Here is an 11,486-nt window from a genome sequence, read left to right as displayed (position 1 = left end):
GAAAAACAGTCTTTGAGCCTCTAGGATCACCGGAAGGAATGAAATGCCATCAAAGCATTCCAGTGCTGCTGTCAGATCATGTGCAGCATCTGGTGATGGTCTGCATGGGACTGATGGAGCGTAGGATGGACCTGCACCTCACAACTATGTGCCTGCAGTAACACCATTGAGCACTGGCTTGTGGAAGAACATGAGCTTTCACCATGCACTGATCATCACTCATCTTAAATTGTGTCAACATACATCACAACAGGAAATTGTGTAAGTGTCACAATGTGTCGGATTTCTGTATTAGGGAAGACTCACCCTCTTGTTAACTCAATCATATGAGTGAAGGGGTGGAGTGTATGGGAACTGTTGAATCAAGGCCTGAACCTCTGATTGATCATCTGAGGCAAGCACTGAGTCAGCCACAGGTGAACACAATTCACCTGTGTGACCAGAAGGGGTGGAGCCTCTTTCCACCTCTCCTAGGCTCCATTTAAGGGCTGACTGCCACTGAGGAGGGATCTCTTCCTGGAGATTACTACCTTAGAAGTTTTTCTGTGTGCCCAGGATGTGGGTAAGCATTTTCATTTATTTTTTTATTATCCTTTTCTGCTGTGAAAATCTTTCTAGCTCTGTGATCTGTAGATACCAGCCTAACCACAACACTGTATGTATTTGTTGATTATATGCCATCCTAACTGTTTTCTGTCCATTGATGGAGTCTAGTAAAAGAAAAATTCCTTTCACAACCATGATGTGCTTTACCTAATACCCTTCCTAAACATCCCACTCTCCCTCCTGAAGGACTTCCTGATGCTCTTGAATATCACTGCTAATGATATCCCAGATGCCACTGAAGTGCTAGTAAGCATTTTGCTGCTCATGGGTAGGAAAGCTATCACACACTTTCAGAGTGTACAGTCATACTCAGGAAAGCCTTGTGAAAGAGCATAAGGGAATACTTTCTATTTTAAGAATGTGTTCCCTGGAGGTCAGGAAACCAGTAGGGTTTGTGTCATCTGCAGTCCTTTAAAATTGATTGCATTTACTATTCACTATTTAGTAGGTAAAGATAGCTCGTGTACATATGCAGGACTGTTAAAAAAAATTTACTGTTGTTAAGTCCTGTTCCTACCAAATATATCCTTTATGATCTCTCATGATACAACTTTCCTGACTGTTGTCAGTTGTTTCTGACTTGGCCAACCCCTCTTGATGTTTTAGTTGTTAGTTTCTATTATCAACCTTGCATAGGTAAATCACTTCTTAAAATGGACCCTTTCTTCAGGGTTATTGTCAGTAGCTTACTTTGCCATAGGAATTACAGTATGCCTAGTGGTTCTTAGAAAGAACAGAAACTATATTTGTTCAAATAAGGGCAACAAAGCTGGTGAGGGGTCTGGGGCACAGGCCATATTAGGAGAGACTGAAGAAGCTGGGAATGTTCAGTCTGGAGAAGAGGGGGCTCAGGGGAGGCATTATTCTCCATAACTGAATCTGAAGGGAGGTTGTAGAGAGCTTGGGATTGGCTTCTTCGCTTGTGTCATTAGTGATAGGACTAGAGGGAATTGTTTCAAGCTGTGGCAGGGGAGATTCGGGCTGGACATTAGAACATACTACTTCTCTAAAAGGGTGGTCAGGCACTGGAATAGACTGCCAAAGGAGGTAGTGGAGTCACTGCCCCTGGGGGTGTTCAAGGAGCGACTGGATGTTGTGTTGAAGGACATAGTTTAGTGGGAGCTATTGGTAATAGGTGAAAGGTTGGACTGGATGACCTTTTAGGTCTTTTCCAATCTTGGTGATTCTATGAGAATCAATTCAGTTAACCCCATGCAGTCACATCCTTCTCTACCCAGAGGTGCTATTGGAAATATCCCAGTGGATCTGCCTGATTTAACAGAATTCCTATGAGAGACCTGTCTCTTGATGTCCCAGACCAGATGCCAAAGGAAATGTGAAATGTATGAGGGTGGAAAGTGTTGTTTTTGTATGGGGCTGATACTCCTGGAACAGATACTGTTTAGCAATAGAGATTGAAGGGGGTAGTCAAAAGGACTGCTTAAGTGCATGACCTCATGTAATAGCTGCTCCACCAGGAGAATAAGTAATTGAGGAACTTCAGCCTGGACATGAGCTGGGTGGTCCACAGACAGTGTAAAATGTTCAGGGAAAGAATAAGAGAAGATCATAGCCAAGCACTTCATAAACAGGAGAAAGCTATGTAATTAAAGTTAATGTAAGAGTGTGTTCCTTTTACTGAAATTAAATACTACTTAGAACTTTATATATATATCTATATCTATTTATCTATCCATATATATATATCTTTACCCTCTCAATTTTTATCTTTTCTTCCAAATAATTTTTTTTCTGTGTTGGAGCACCTCAGAGACAAAGGGGTATGTTTTTCATATCACTAGATCTTACATAACTTGGTAGTTTTGACTAATTCCACCTGTATCTTCAGGCATCCAAACATTTTTAGAGACCTACAGTAATATGATAGAAAGCATAACAAGATAGCAAAGCAGCAAGGTCTCAGGCTACAGCAAGTGAGAATCTACTTAGATGTGATAGCAGTAGGTGCAGAAATAATTTAAAAACAAACAAAAAACCCAAAATCCCCACAGCTGATTACCTACAGAAGTTCTGGATGATCCTCAGGAGGTAGGTATATCCAGAAAAGTCACCCTCACCTCCCCCTACCAAACCTTTATTTAAAGTCTGAGAAGGGGTGGATCCTGGTCCACCTCTTCTGGTCACTCAAGTGTGTTTGCTTGCACCTGAGCTCCCCTGGGTGGGCCTCTGCCATCCTAGCCAGGGGCTCAATGCCTGGTTCAGGCTGTAATTTAGCATTTCCACTATAACTACCATCCAGTATTACAAGGTATTACTGTGGTCATGAAGTAATTGTTAAAATGGATATCTAATCACCCCACAAAACTTCAAATCCAAAGGACAACTGTTAAGTTTTAGAAGATCCAAAGTACTAGACTTCTAGTGTCCTTGTTGCAATGAGTCTAGCTGGGGGAAGGTAAGAAAATGTTGAGATTTTGGGAAATCTGAGAATCAGTCTTCTGCAACTGAGGATGGTCTTGGTTTACTGCCTATCTTGTAGCATTATCTCAAAGCCTACTTGAGGTATCGAAGTTACAATTCAGCTCTACCGTAAGCTATATAAAAATAACATATTCACATGTCTTTGAGCTTATTGCTACTGGATGTGTGCTGAAATTATTTAGGAACCTACGAATCACTGAAATCTTCTTATATTAAATGCTGTGTGCATTGCACACATGTATATGACAATTGAAACTCATTTCTGTATATGTTGCTGAGACAAACATAATGTTAGAGGAACAGAGACAAATATATTAAACTGAATGAGATTTGCACTCACTGGTGTTATAAAATGGGGTGTTTAGTATGGTCACTTTACAGTAAAATCCCCAGTGAGGCAGATTCCCCTAGTGCAGAGCCTGCACTAGGATGAACCCAAAGATGGAAGGAGACACAGGCAGCCCTGTTGAGCTTGTTTTTGCTGAATAATTTTATGTCTTTATCTTCCTAACCCCATCCCATTTCCTTTCTTTGGCCTTCATCTTATCCACTGACCTCTCTGTTCTGTGTGTGATTAGAATGCCAGCTTCTCGTGGAACTGACCACATCCCCATATTTCTCTGAATCCGTCTGTGACCTTGACATCAATTAGTGGAAAACAATGACCTCTGTCACACTGTTGCTCTTGAAGATTTTAATGACTTCTTCTTTCTGATCTAGAGTACATTTAATCATGTAATAGGCTCTCAGCTGGTTTGTATATACTGAATGAGCTGCTAAAATGGCAAGGTTTTGTTTGGAGCTGCATTTCATATAAAGGCTTTAATCTTTAATGGACTGAGTAAAATGGCTATAACCTCTCTCCCTATTTTAATTACAGTGAAATTCAGTGGAATTTTCCTTATTAAAATCAATAACCTTCAACACTGACTCCTTTTTACTAAAGGAAAATAGAGCACAGCAGCGAGGTGTGGGTGGTGCAAGTTGTGTTCCTAATCTGGTCATTGATTCCTATGTGTCCCTGAGGAAGTTACTTCACAGAAGTAGCTCTCATCCTGTATACTATTGTATCCTGGAAATTTGAAATGCTTTTCAAGGCAATAATTTTTTATTTTTTATTTTTTTTTCCCTGTGTGTGTATGAAATGACTCACCACCCCTAGTCTTGGCTGGGTTTTTAAGGCTCTGTTGTGGTATGTGGCACTCCTGAAATATGATTTACTAACAGAATAGCTTCTACTGACAAGAGAAGTACTGACACAGATACAGAAATGAAGGGAGAAACACAAGAGTAGCAAAACTGTAGAGCAGTGACTGTTAGTTACCATTAGTGGTCATGTTACTTTGACAGAAGTTATACAAGGTTTAACAATCTCAAACAAACAAACAAAAAACAACAGCTCAGTTCATTGTGAGACATTAAATTAAACAACAACAACAACAACAAAAAACAAAAACAAAAAACAGAACAAATATTTTAAACAGTTTCATTTTCTTTACACAATATTTGATTTTTGAAGCTATAGTAGTGAAATGATTGTATTGGTCAACATCACAAAAAAAAGCTAACTAGATAGTGGTGAATAGGAGTCTTGCATTTCTGAAATGCAGCAGCAATAGCTAGGATAAAGGAGGCTAAATTTCTCAGATTTTTTTCTTCTTTTCTTTTTTTGTTAACAGGTTTTTCATAGTAAGCTAGAGAAATTACTTACAGATTCTCCTCATGGGGAGATTGTACCTTAAGTTATTGTGCAGTAGTCTGAAACAAATCTCTTAACAGAAATAAGGTCTCTGCTTATTAAACGCCAGAGGTAAGTTTGATGGAGACTAGAGAGCGTCCCATGGTGTATCCGTCTAAACAGAAGTTTTACTTGCAGCTGATTAGGCAGGCAAAATTAATAGGGTTTTCCACTTTCAGTGGCAATCAGTACCTGTTGCGACACTGGGCCTCATAGTAAAGACAGTTGTCAGTCTGCTTAATCAGTCCTAGGGACATCACTACCCAACAGCCAAGCAGCCAGAAAACATCTGTATTTTCAAACAAGCATCTAACCTAGTTGCCTGGCTTTCCATGAACAGCCTCTAATCCTATTTATGACCTTGTGACTGACAAGCATCTGCATTCCAAAGTGCAGAATAGTTCTCAGTTACAGGAAATAAGTAGAAAGTTGAAGCAGGTTCTTTGCTCATTAGATTTCCCCCTCAGTGACTGTGGGAGTGAGTGGTATGGTGGCAGACCCTCCTACTGCTAGTCATTTGTCTGTCATAATGTAGTCAGTCATCCTTTCATAATGAAAGGCTAATGTCTCAAGAGAATTCAAAGATAGAAGTTCAGCTTGGCTACTTGTAAAGATAAAAGGGGCAGAGCTAATTCTGAACGGATGTCATTTGTGTTTCCATGTGCTGGTGGCTGCTTTTAACTTCATTTTAAACCTGTCTAAAGCTGCAGGCCTCCTTACTGTATGCCTTCTTTTGGGGGGCAGTTGGCCTCCATACGACCAGCTGATTGAGCATATCAGGCTCTGTTCTCAGCAATCACATAGCTATTCCCAGTTTTAACTTGGTGCTACTCAATTATACATCATCCTATTCTAACTTCACAGGTGGAGAAACTAAGATATGGAGTTGAAATATGACAGGATGAAGGTCACTCATTTTGCTACTTCTGTATTAGAAATTAGAAAATAGAAATTAGAAATTAGGATCCTGCTTGGTATTCTCATTTCTATTGTGTTTTTGTGGGTTTTGTTGTTGTTGTTGTTTGTTTGTTTCTCCCCCCCCCCACACACAGGAGACATGATTTGGAAGGGGTAACCTAACATTTTCACTGTTATTTATAGAAAGCAGAAAATAACATTTGTTTCCTTAGGGATTGCAAAGGACATATTGTGTGAAGACCTTATGGACCAGGATGCAATGTAGGATATTTGAGAAAGTCTGCTGTATGAACACAGAGATCTCCAGGCACAAATAGCAGGGGTTGTGCAAAGCAAACTTCTTCCTCAGGATAAAAATGTGAGAATGAGACATTCAAGCAATGGATTGGGCAACTAGCTGTAAATATGAATGTCATAATGTCAGAGGCAGATGTTGATGGGAGATTAGTAGAGGGTGAAACTTTCTGCTTATTAGTGGAAATTAAGTCTTATTGCTGTGCAACAGGTGGCAGCAGAGAGGCAGAGAGACAAAATGGTATCTGACTTATAAGTGCATATAAAACAAAGACATGGAATTCAATTCCTCCATGCACCAGAAATTGTACACAGAGACTTTCATTGACGCTTGCTGAACACTTATGAAGACGAAATGGTGGATGTTAGCATAGTGAAGTGGTGGGTAGTGTGTTTTAGTAGTGGTGACAGTGAGTCACATCCTCTGGTGAAGATTTTTATGAGCATGGCTTGCTGGCTCTTGTCCATAGCTGGTGAAAATGCATAGCTTATGGCGATGAGTATGTTGAAAAGCAGTGTTTTGTAGCTGAAATGTTGATCTACCAAATAGTATTATTGTTCTCTTGGTATCTGTTTCTGTATAATAGAAATGCATAAGTAGGGATGAATACTCTGCTTTATAAAAGACTGGAGAATTCTGGCACCCTTCTCTGTTCATTACTGAGAGTTCATCAGCAGTGTGGTCTTCAAGGCACTATTCTTCCTGACATCATGACTCCATGGAGTTTTCACCTGGGAGCAGCTCTGGCTCAAGCAATTACTATATTTTCAGATGGCTTGTGCAGTTGCACGGTAGTTGCATCCAGACTATATCTTTCAGGAGGATTTTTAAAATACTTCCTTTAAATTTAGCTGAGCCCCTCTTCCTACCTCATCTGACAGGCCCTTGGAAACTTGCTGAACTTACTGGTGACACAAAAAGTAGCAGTCTGATTCAGATGGCACTCTGCTGAAGAAACATCTGCAGAATCAGGCTAACATTCACCCTGAACCCTATCCATTGCATCTGAGACAGATATCTTCCCCTCTCTCATTGTGTTGGGTAACTGAGATTTCAAAAGGTTGTATTTTTGTTTCTTCCAGGTGGACAGAAGTGGGTTTTTGTTTGTTTTGATTTTTATTTTTTTATTTTTTTTATTATTATTTTTTTTTTAAAAGTAAGCAAGTGCAGTTGCGTTGCCTTCATTTATTCCATATCAAATAACACAAGGAACAGTAACATTAGTTGTCCATTTCTTCTGACGTGATTTTTGTTATATTTAAAATGTGCTGGTCTGGGATTTCAATGTAAACTGATGTGACTGCAGTATTAGACAACATTGCTTGATGCTGCAATAGAGATGGAAGGTGGTACAAGACATTTCTCATAATTAACAAACAAATGAGTACAGGAACTTGGGAGAGTTCAAACACAGGAGCAGTGGATAGTTCTCAAAGATAAGCTGCAGCAGCAGGATGCAGAAAAAGATGTGTTCACAGATGGGATAAATTGCAGATCATCCAACACTTATCACTGTTCATAGCTGTTAGTCCAAGCTCATCAGTCGGTATTAAAGCAAGAATGAGTTGTTGTTTTCATGCAGGCAGTTATGCTGAGAGGGAAACTAAATCCCGTATAGCCTTCCTTCAGCTCCATCAAGTGTCTAGACTAATAGAGAAATCGCCACACTTTTCCCTAAGGAAAATATAGAGTGGCTCATCTTCAGTCTTAAGATGTCAACGGTTTATGGGCTGATTTGGCCCGGTTCCCTGACTAGTGGGGTGGAGGGATTTCTCAAAATCCATGCCTATGAGAAAGGCAAACAGGGGACCCCAAAATAATTACAGTGACAATGATCTGAGGAGAAACAAACTAATTTACTAAATATGCTATTGGAATGCAAGATAGCCCACTATAATACAATATAATTAGGATTGAAGCAAATAAATCAAATATAATGAGAGAAAGACTGTCCGAAAAGCTGAAGGCCTTACAGTAATACTGAAGTGATGTGTGCAGTTGGGATGGACAGCAGTGAGGAGAGGTGAAGGAGAAGAGAGCAACCAGGTGACCTTACCAGGAGTTATATCTCCTCCCTGACTGCAAAGCTCCCTGGGGAATGTAGTTCTTCTCTTCCAGACAGGTACCTGGAACTGAAGCATTAATGCCTTAACTCCCAGTGCCTTACATGATATTATGGTTTTTGGTTACTGGTATTCCACATCATAAAACCATGACAGTCTTAAGGACAAATGTAAGTCAGTTGAACAGAGGAAAACAATGGGTAAATGCAATAGAGAAAAGAAAAAGTTATTTTTGGCAGGGCTTTACTCTAAGATTATTAAGACCTTTGATGAACAAAAAGTTTCACTTGCTCAGTTTTAATTCTAGAATATATATATAATAACAGTGTAATCACATCAAACATGAAAGACTGAGAGAAGGTGCAGCAAAAATGAGCTGTCAGTATAAATAATAAGCATCTTTTTCTTCCCTCTTCACACCCCATCATCAAATGCAATATAAGACTCAAGGCACCCTGACAAAATTTAGCTCAAATAATTTTTCTAACTTATCAGGATGTTTTGAAGTAAACCTTAAAGTCACTGTGGAGCTAGGAAAGAGAGGAAATCATGAATTCTGATATATATTCCACATGCAAATACCCAGAGCAATCATGCAGACAAAATAGATAGAAGAATCTGCTAAAGGCAGATTTTGGCATCTGAGGAGGGGAGGCTTCCAGCATTGTAGGGCACCATAAATTCATTTATTACTTTGCTAGCTCATTTAAGCAGCTTTATCCATAGCAAATATTCTTCTGTTAATGCAATAGACTTGTTAGTAGAAGTCTCAAAAAGACTGCTATTTTGTTCCTGAGCATAGCAAATGTATAGAAAAAAAAAAAATGCACTTCTACAGTCCGTTAAATATTAAGCAGCTTCAGGCAGGGTTCACAGGACAACTGAGAATTCATACTGAATTGGGAAGAGAATCAGTATTTTCACTCCACTGCCCACCCTTTTCATTACTGTGTAGTCTAATGAGTGTGAACATTCCCACGAGATCCTTTGGGAGTGGAAAGAGACTTACTGAATCCTTAGATTTTACATCCTGGTTGAAAGAAATATGGACCTTTTGAAGTAAACCAAAGCAAATGCATATCTTCCTATGGTGGATTTGTGGGTCTAGTTCTTCCCTGTCTTTTCCTCATTCCCAGTCCCCCATACCTCCCACCAGGATGATTCAATAAGGTAGCCAAATGAGAATGATCAATTGTTCACAAAAGATTTCCAAAGACCTGGATGCACTCATGGGCCTTTGGATAATGATAGACATTAAAAATCAAACAAAAATAACACACTAAACACAAAGCAATAATTCTTCAGATGGATCTGCTACTAAGCTTCCTTTTGTCTTCAAATAAATTACTTTGTAAGTGTGACTGCTCTTAAAAGACAAACAAAAACCAACAACATAAAAAGAAAAATAAATAGCAAGATGAAGAGCTATCCAGACCTATTGCCAATATGGACTTTTGACTACAACCTAATAGTCACAAAAATGAAATGCAGAACATTTCAAGCACTTCTGTGCACAGTTTCTTTTGAAATCTGCTTTAGGAATGACATCCTTCATTAAAAACAATCTGTCATCCTTTCTCAGATTAGAGTATAGCTAATCTTGCAAGAAGTCTGGCTACATACATACAAGCATGGTTTGGGAAAGAAAGGAGCATGGCATATTCTAAAGACAAACTCTTTGTCCACACAGATTCCTGTCTGCTTACAGCTTGTCTGTATGTTCTGCAATGTACCACCTTGCCTAACTGAAAACGCCCCATGAAATTGTACTGAGTTTATTTGAGACATGGAATTTTATATCCTTCAGGGGTGGCCTCTGCCTGCCTGGGCTTATGCTTTGCTTTCCTGACTACTAATCTGATCTTGGTATATCAGGTAAGCTATTCATGTTAGCGTAGAGACACGTGCATTAAAACTACTAACAGAGTACAACTGCTTCTCAAAGGTGAATTAAAGTAGTTGTCTGGCACTAAGCTTAAAATTAGATAACTTCTCATCTTTTGAACTGAACATAACATTGTTGCTGATAATTATAGGTAGTGGAAAAAATCTTTTCTAACTACCACTGTTTACAAGATGCACTAAATAGGGCTATTTTCCATTTCCAAGTATGGAGAGTTTAATTGAGTAGAAAAGCAAAAAGCTTAGCTATCAAAAGTCGGAAAATGTTATGTCTAAACTATGTCTTTCTTGTCTTGAGGCTTTACTCAAACCTCAGGGAAAGTAAAGGTAGTTTTTCTAATGGCTTTCATATTATCTAGAACTGGAATAGTGATTGAAGACGTGTATAATCAGTTGTTTCTTTTCAGGCCTATGGAGTTGCTTTTACTTCCAAGAAGTAGAATACACTGGATGCCACGCAGATCACTGTTGAAAGCCTTTACAAAATATCTTCTCCTTATGAGTACGGCATGTACAGATACTTACGATCTCTGTTATTTCTGAAATTTTATTTTTGGCAGATATGTGTGCAATAAGGAAGAGCTGACTACTCTCACTCTTTCTCCCTCTCAATATGTTAAATAAAAAAATAAATCTGACCACCACAATGCTACATGGGAGTCATTCCTATTAAACTGCAGTATCTAGCAAAACAATGTCCTGGCTTGGAAACAGAGATGTCCCAAACCAATATTAGTATTTGATTATTGTCATGATTGTTTTATAAGTCCCCCAGGGAAAGGGGGAAAGGAATCAACCTGAAGTGGAAACTTACTTTCTGTTCTGGTAACTGTGTGCATGCTGAGGAGACAGGAATGTGATCTTCTGAGGCATGGTGAGGCAGCAATTCATGTGCCCTGATCCATCCTTTTCTCTGTCCAGTAGAGCTTTCACACGATATGGTAGGTATACTTCAAAATTTAAGAAATCCAGGTGAGTTCCTATTCCCCCTAGTATAAATTTTAAAAAGCTTTCATTAGCTTCCACTTTTAAAGAAAGCTGCACTAGTTAGATCTCATATTTGAAAATAAATAAATAAATAAATTCATAGAAATGGCCAATGCTAAGAGACAAAAGCAAAACAGAAAACAGAAATAAAACAAAAAATACTAGATTAAAATTGAAAATGAATATCACTATCACATATTCCTGTGAAAGTTACCATGCATATTAAATATATTTGTTTTTTGTCCATCTATTTTGAAGAGACATCTACTCATTAGTGTGCTGTAGGATTCATAACAATTTCAAACAATTTTACAATTTTAAAAATGTATGTTAATTTTATACAGCTAAATAGGAAGTGCTTCTTCTACAAAAGTTCTATTTCAAGTAGAAGATGAGCAGTCTGATCCTACAGCATATCCTGACATCTTTTTACACACAAACACATTGTTGCCATTTACTGTTTTGACATTATGTGAAAATAAGCACTTGTATAATTTTTTATATAAGTAGTGCTTGAGGAACTGGTTTCAGATGA

At 38.6% G+C, this 11,486-nt stretch overlaps 1 long non-coding RNA gene across 1 annotated transcript; it reads left to right on the top strand.

The window, feature by feature from the left end:
- Positions 1 to 505: 505 nt before the first annotated feature.
- On the top strand, positions 506 to 10,972 carry LOC107317894. Its single transcript, XR_001557081.2, has 3 exons — positions 506 to 562; positions 9,753 to 9,937; positions 10,372 to 10,972. It is a non-coding gene; the product is annotated as an uncharacterized LOC107317894 (long non-coding RNA).
- Positions 10,973 to 11,486: the final 514 nt, after the last annotated feature.

This window comes from Coturnix japonica, chromosome 1, assembly GCF_001577835.2.
Source record: "Coturnix japonica isolate 7356 chromosome 1, Coturnix japonica 2.1, whole genome shotgun sequence".
Lineage (NCBI taxonomy): Eukaryota > Metazoa > Chordata > Aves > Galliformes > Phasianidae > Coturnix > Coturnix japonica.
This window is presented reverse-complemented; position numbering and strand designations above follow the sequence as displayed.